This window comes from Olea europaea, unplaced genomic scaffold, assembly GCF_002742605.1.
Source record: "Olea europaea var. sylvestris unplaced genomic scaffold, O_europaea_v1 scaffold2333, whole genome shotgun sequence".
NCBI classification, from domain to species: Eukaryota; Viridiplantae; Streptophyta; class Magnoliopsida; order Lamiales; family Oleaceae; genus Olea; species Olea europaea.
In genome coordinates, this window is record NW_019241439.1 from 58343 (window position 1) to 65073 (window position 6731).

Here is a 6731-nt window from a genome sequence, read left to right on the forward strand (position 1 = left end):
TAATTTGTTTTGTTTTTATTATATATTTTCTTTAAATTGTTTTAAAATTTCTTTTTCTTCATATTATAGATAATTTTTTGTTTAATTTAAAATTCTTTTTAAAAAGAAATTTTAAATCCCAAAGTGGTTTTGTACTGTCTGCCATTTTTTTTCCTTTTTTAAACGTTATACTATTTTATTTTAACTTAAAAAAGAATTGCAAACAAAAGAAAAAGTTATTAAAAAGTTTTTTAATTAATATTGAAGAAAAAATATTTTACAAAGAAAAAGATATTTTAAAAAAATTTCAAAATAATATAATAAAAAAATTAAACAAAAGAAAGTTACGAAAACTAAATAAAAAATATATAAACATTATTTACCTAAAATTGAAAAAATTTAGTTTTATCATAAAGGGAAAAAATTAAAAAGAAATTTAACACGAAAAAAAATTATAAGATAAACAAAACAAATAAAAAAATTGGGGAGTTTCTCTCCATAACATGGAGAGAATAACACGGAGAGAATTCCCTCCGTGTTATAGAGAGACTCATTCCATTTTATTTTATTTTTAATTTGTTTTGCTCATCGAATAAATACTTTTTTTAATTAAAATTCTATCATCTTATGATAAAACTTTATTTTTTCAATTTTAATTAAATAATTTTTAAATATATTTGTTATTTAATTTTCATAACTTTCTTTTGTTTACTTTGTTTCGTTTTTATTATATATTTTTTTGAAAATTGTTTTCAAATTTCTTTTTTCTTCATATTATAAATAATTTTTTTGTTCAATTTAAAATTCTTTTTAATTCTTTTTGTTTTATGATAAAATGTAATTTTTTCAATTCTAATTAAATAATATTTATTTTTAATTTTATTATTCCAATTTAATTAAAAAAACTTTATAATAACTTTCTTTTTAATTTTTGTCTGCAATCCTTTTTTAGTTCTTTAATTAGTTAAATCATTTAATTTTTATTAGTTAATTATCTTGCCTCCATATAAATATTATTTAATCATTGCTTCCAACTTACTGAAAAGAAGCAAAAAGTTTCAAGCAAAATTAGGGGAAAAAGTGAATAGTTTAGAAAATTAAAAGAAGAATATATAAATATTATTACTTGTTGTGGCATTGTTCTCTACGGATTCGTGCCAGATTACTATTTGCCATTTGGTTCTTTTTTTAAAATGTTATACTATTTTATTCTGACTTGAAAAGGGCAAAAAAAAAATCATTGTAAAGTTTTTTTAGTTCAAATTGAACAAAAAAAATTTATAAAGAAGAAGACATTTTTTAAAATATTTTTAAAAAAATATAATAAAAAAATAAATAGAAGAAAGTTATAAAAATTAAATGAAGAATATATAAATATTATATAATTAATTAAAATTAAAATTATTAACTTTTTCATAAAAATAAAAGAATTAAAAATAATTTTAAATCGAAAAAATGTAAACAAATTAAAAAAAAAAATTTGGAGAGCTCCTCTCCATATCTCTCCGTGTTATGTCGAGGAATTTTTCCGTTTGTTTCCATTCTTTTTCTTTTTCTTTTTCTTTTTTAATTTATATTACTAATAATATTTTTAACTCTTTTGTCGATAAAACTTATTTTTTTTCAATTTCAACTAAATATTATTTATTTGATTTTTGTATCTTTCTTTTGTTTAATTTATTATATATATTTTTAAAATTTCTTTTTTCCTTCATATTATAAATAATTTTTTTTTCAATTTAGAATTCTTTTTAATTTTTTTCGTTTTATGATATAAAATAATTCTTTTTTTAATTTAAGCTTTATCAATGTCCATAATTAATATCCCAACTTTAAAATTCATCAAGTAACGACAAAGACAAAACTCAATTAATTATCATGATATCTTTTTTACATCATATACTCAATTACAACATATTTTCACATGCATTACATCATCATCATTATTATTTTTTAAATATTTCATTTTATTATTATTAATCTCTCCGTGTTATGGAGAGTTTTTCTCCACGACATGGAGAGTGACACGGAGCTCCATTTTTTTTTATTTGTTTTGTTCATTATATAAATATTTTTTCGATTTTAAATTCTTTTTAATTAAAAAATATTTATATATTCTTTATTTAGTTTTTATTATATATTTTTTTAAATTTTTTATTCATATTATAAATAATTTTTTTGATTCAAAATTCTTTTTATTTTATGATAAAATGTAATTTTTTTTTTAATTTGTTTTGTTCATCATATAAATATTTTTTTTTCAATTTAAAATTCTTTTTATTTCTTTTATCTTTATGATGAAATTTAATTTTTTCAATTTTAATTAAATAATATTTATATGGAGGCAACATATTTAATTTTAATTATTATATAATTTCTGATTATAATAATCTTTGTAATTGTCTAATTTGATACTTTGTTCACGAATACTACCATCACTATTCATTTGTTTGTTTTGGAAAAAAAATGAATCAAAGACTTTAGGTAGCACACTGTTTTTCACTTTTTATCAAGGTAAAGAGATATTTTGTCTACATACAAGAAGGCCATTAGACCCTTAGTGTGAGAGTTTTTTCTTTGAAAAATTAATTATTTTATTAATATTTATTATTTTTCGCGACAATTTTTTTAATATAATTTACATCATTTTCTTAAAAAAAAATATTATGTGGTATGACGTCAACTATTTATTTTGAACATAAAAATTCAAATCAGACAAAATAGCAGCATCACACACGCGTAGAAAGACTATTAATAGTTATTTCAAAACTGAAGTGGGATATTATGAAATATTCAATGGTAAAATTATGTAATGGAGATTTTTTGTTTTCTTTTGGAAAAGGAATGAATCAAAAAATTCACCTAGCAAATTTTTTTTGATTTTTTGTCATGAGAGATATTTTTACCTAAATTCAAAAAGGTCATTAGACCCTTAGTGTAACAGTTACTGTATGAGGGAGTTGAGGGTAAAATGGGAACATCTAAATACGTTCTGAATGAACAGTATACCGATTCCCTCTTTTAAGATGGTAGTGATTTTAATTAATAATTAAGATAAGCAGTGATTTGTTAATTGTTTGAGGACAAAATGAAAAATGAAAATGCTTCAAAAATGAATAGTAAATGACATATTGGCTCTTTTAAGATAGTAGAGATAGAGATATCCCCATGTTTAAAATACAAAATTTGATTAAAAAGTTGAGAATGCGTTTGATTGCAAGCATAGACTTTGCATGAAAAGAAAATAAATTCTAAACAATTTGCATGAAAATTATCAATTAAATTTGTTTGATTGATTAACTTTTCAACTTAGCAAATATTATGTTTGTCCATTTTTATTGGTGGGTAGATGAGAGAAAAATAGAGAGTAAATTCCCTAGAAAATAAAATTTTATTTCCCCTAAAAAATATATTTTTCTTAATTTTGAGAAAAATATGGTTATGTGACCAAAAGTGAAAAATTATTTTCCATTGAAAAAATGTCGATCAAACAATACAAAAGTAGAAATTTGGGTGAAAAACATATTTTTCATGAAAAATATTGACAATCAAACGCACCCTAAGGAAAATTATATTCACACCACACTTTTTATTTCTTGCACCACATTCTAATTGCACTTAAAGTTCTTAATATTTGCTCATTATAACACTTATGTCCCTAACAATTTTTCATATCATTTTTAAACCCATTAATTGTCACAAAATTTGTATTTGATAATAATTTTATGTCCAAAAATTAGTTGAAATTGAGTAAAACAACTTATTTTTTCTTTTATCATATTTTAAAAAACAAATAATAAAAATGCATAAAATATTTTTGGAAAAATTGCAGTAGCGGTCCCTGACCTTTTCATTTTTTGTAGACTTTACCTTAACCTTCATTTGTGCTAGCGAAAGTCCCTGACTTTTCATAAATATGTACTTGAAGTCCATTTGGATGGAAACTGTCAAACTGGACGGAAATTGTCCAAAATACTATCAGTTGACTTGAAAAATTTTTTGAACTATCTGTTACCATGATACTTTTATTAAATATTGATATCTTTTTGGATGATATTTTTGGATGGTGTTTGAACGATTTTATTGGAAGTTGATTCCTTAATTTTCTCAATCAACTGATGATGTTTTGAATGGTTTCCGTCTAGATAGACCCAGGTGCATATTTATAAAATGGTTAGGAACATCCGTTAGCACAAAATAAAGGTTAGAGTAAATTGCAAAAAATGAAAAGATTAGGGACCACTGTTGCAATTTTCCCAATATTTTTCTCTCATTGCAAAATATAAAAATAAAATACTTTGACAAAAATTATTATCAAAGATGAGAAGTACTAATTAATGGAAGATATCAGATAAAAATTCAAACAAAATTTTTTTTAAAAATAGTTGTTACACTGAGCAAAGATTAAGAAACTTAATTACAATTAAAATATAGTGTATGCATAAAAATGAGATATCAATGTAACCACCCAAAACCTAAACCAAACAATAACAAGACAATGTGTTATTAGTCATTACTACTCCTCTTTAATATTTACATTTGACCTCAACAAGACTAATAATTAAGGAAGAAAAACGTTAATAACCAAGTTTGTCAAAACAACATAATTGAATAGATTAAGGGTTTGTTTGATAATTTTTAGCAAATTTTGTTTAAAATTGATGAGGTGAGCGGTTGAAAAGTTGATTAAAATTGATACATTTCATAAAATTTGTGGCTAAAATTAATTAACGATTTTGACCTCAACTCTTTAGAATATTTCAAAAGGTACTAATACTTCATTTTGTATTTGATGTCAATATTGGCCTGTACGGTAGTATTATGAGAATTAATTTTTTGATCGTTAGAGAGAAAAATGGGTCTCACCTTTGTATAAAGAAGTAAAAAATGATCGTTATAATAGTGAAATAACGGTCATTAAAATTAATTTTTTGGGGTGAAAAATACTAATAAACGGGAGGCTAAAAATGTTTAGAACATTTTAACAAGTAAAATGTACTGCCTGATTGCATGAATTTTCATTCGAAACTCGTCAATTCAAATATTAGATCTGTTCAATTCTAAGCAGCAAAATGAAACCTAAAAGTAGAATATATTCAACATTAATGACAATCATATCTTCTACTTTTTCTTATTCTCAATTGTGCATTATATAATGTCATAATGAAAGCTACCACATCCTTCGAAAAAGTTGTATTAGCTCTAATTACTTTTGGGAGGGTAATAATGTTTATTTGATTTTTTGAACCAACATCCTGTCTTGAAGAATCTAACCAATATCACGTAAATTAATTAATTAATTAAATTTAGCGAGGCATGTCGTTTTAGGTTTGGTGAAATTGATCACTTTACCTTATAATGGAGGTGAAAATTAAGGAGAAAACAGCAAAAGCATAGTTTTCCTTTTTCCTTTTTTCTTTTTTTGCTAAAATAACTTGATCACTTCTGACTATGGAGAGTCGTCTTTTGGGACCCACCTCAGTTTAATGACTTACTAGGCCCATAGAATGTTTCTTATGATTTTTCGACTATTTTTCATGTGAAATTGACTTAAAAATTATCGATCAGAATCTCGAATCGCAAGCATAATAAAAGACAATCATTTCGTATGCAAACGATCATACCCCCCTCATGAGGTGAATTGCTATTTCAACGAACTCCATGTGTAGATATTAGATAATGATATTTGAATCATGAACATGTACAATTTAATTTTGACAATTTTAGCCGATAACTTACATTTGATATTGTCACATTTATCCATTTCAAAAACTATTTTTAAATCAATGGTTTGAGCTGTGACTGTTGGAAAAAATGGTTTAATGGGTCAACTTTGAGCCCAAATTTCAGTGGGACCCACCTTTTAAATAATACGGGACCTAGCATATTCACGTTCTACTCCGCGAGATGATTAACGTGATATATTTATTTATCGAAAATCATTTAAAATTGAATGAAATATTAAGCGTTAAAGTAACCCACATAAACTAAGGATTATGGAAGAATTTGATTTGTCAAACACTTATCCCACATAGGAAAGTTAGGAAACTTTGGTGTGGTTTATAAGGTGGAAGTTTGGAATTGGGTTTGGGCCCCAAGGGGTACCAATAGTCTTTGGAAGGGGGAAGACCTATATCCCATTGGGTTCGGTCATAAACCCACACGCGCGCGCCGCCGCCGCCGTCCGTTCGACCGGCCGGCTCGGCACATGCCCGAGTCCGGTTCGGTGCAGGTCCGGGTCGACCTTTACACTATATTCACTTTTTGGACAAAATTTTGGGCCAAATTGTAAATAATCAAATTCTTGGGTACAAAATTTATTTAAATTTTGGCTTATTCCGGGTGTTTTATTTTCTTGTAACAGTCGACTGTTTCGACTGTTTACCGACCAAACAGTCGACTGTTAACCGACTTAACAGACACGACTTTTAAGAACAGTATGTCTGTTCGGATTTTTGAGGCTTGTCTGAAAGGTGATGACTGTTCGAATGGCCACGAACAAGTCTATAAATAGCCAGCCTTTCTACCAGAAAATTTACACCATTTTCATTGCAAACTTTCTGTGCTTTGAATCTCATTTCCCTCTCTCTCGTTCTGATATTGTCTCGAAGTCAAAAACACTTCGTTGAGTTCGTTGGAACTCCTACAGACTGCAGTGCTGCTTCCGTAGGAGACGAAAAATTCGTTCTATCCTGAGAAACGATTGCTGGACGCCTTTAGCACCATTGAAGGCAGCAAATTCGTTTTAAGGA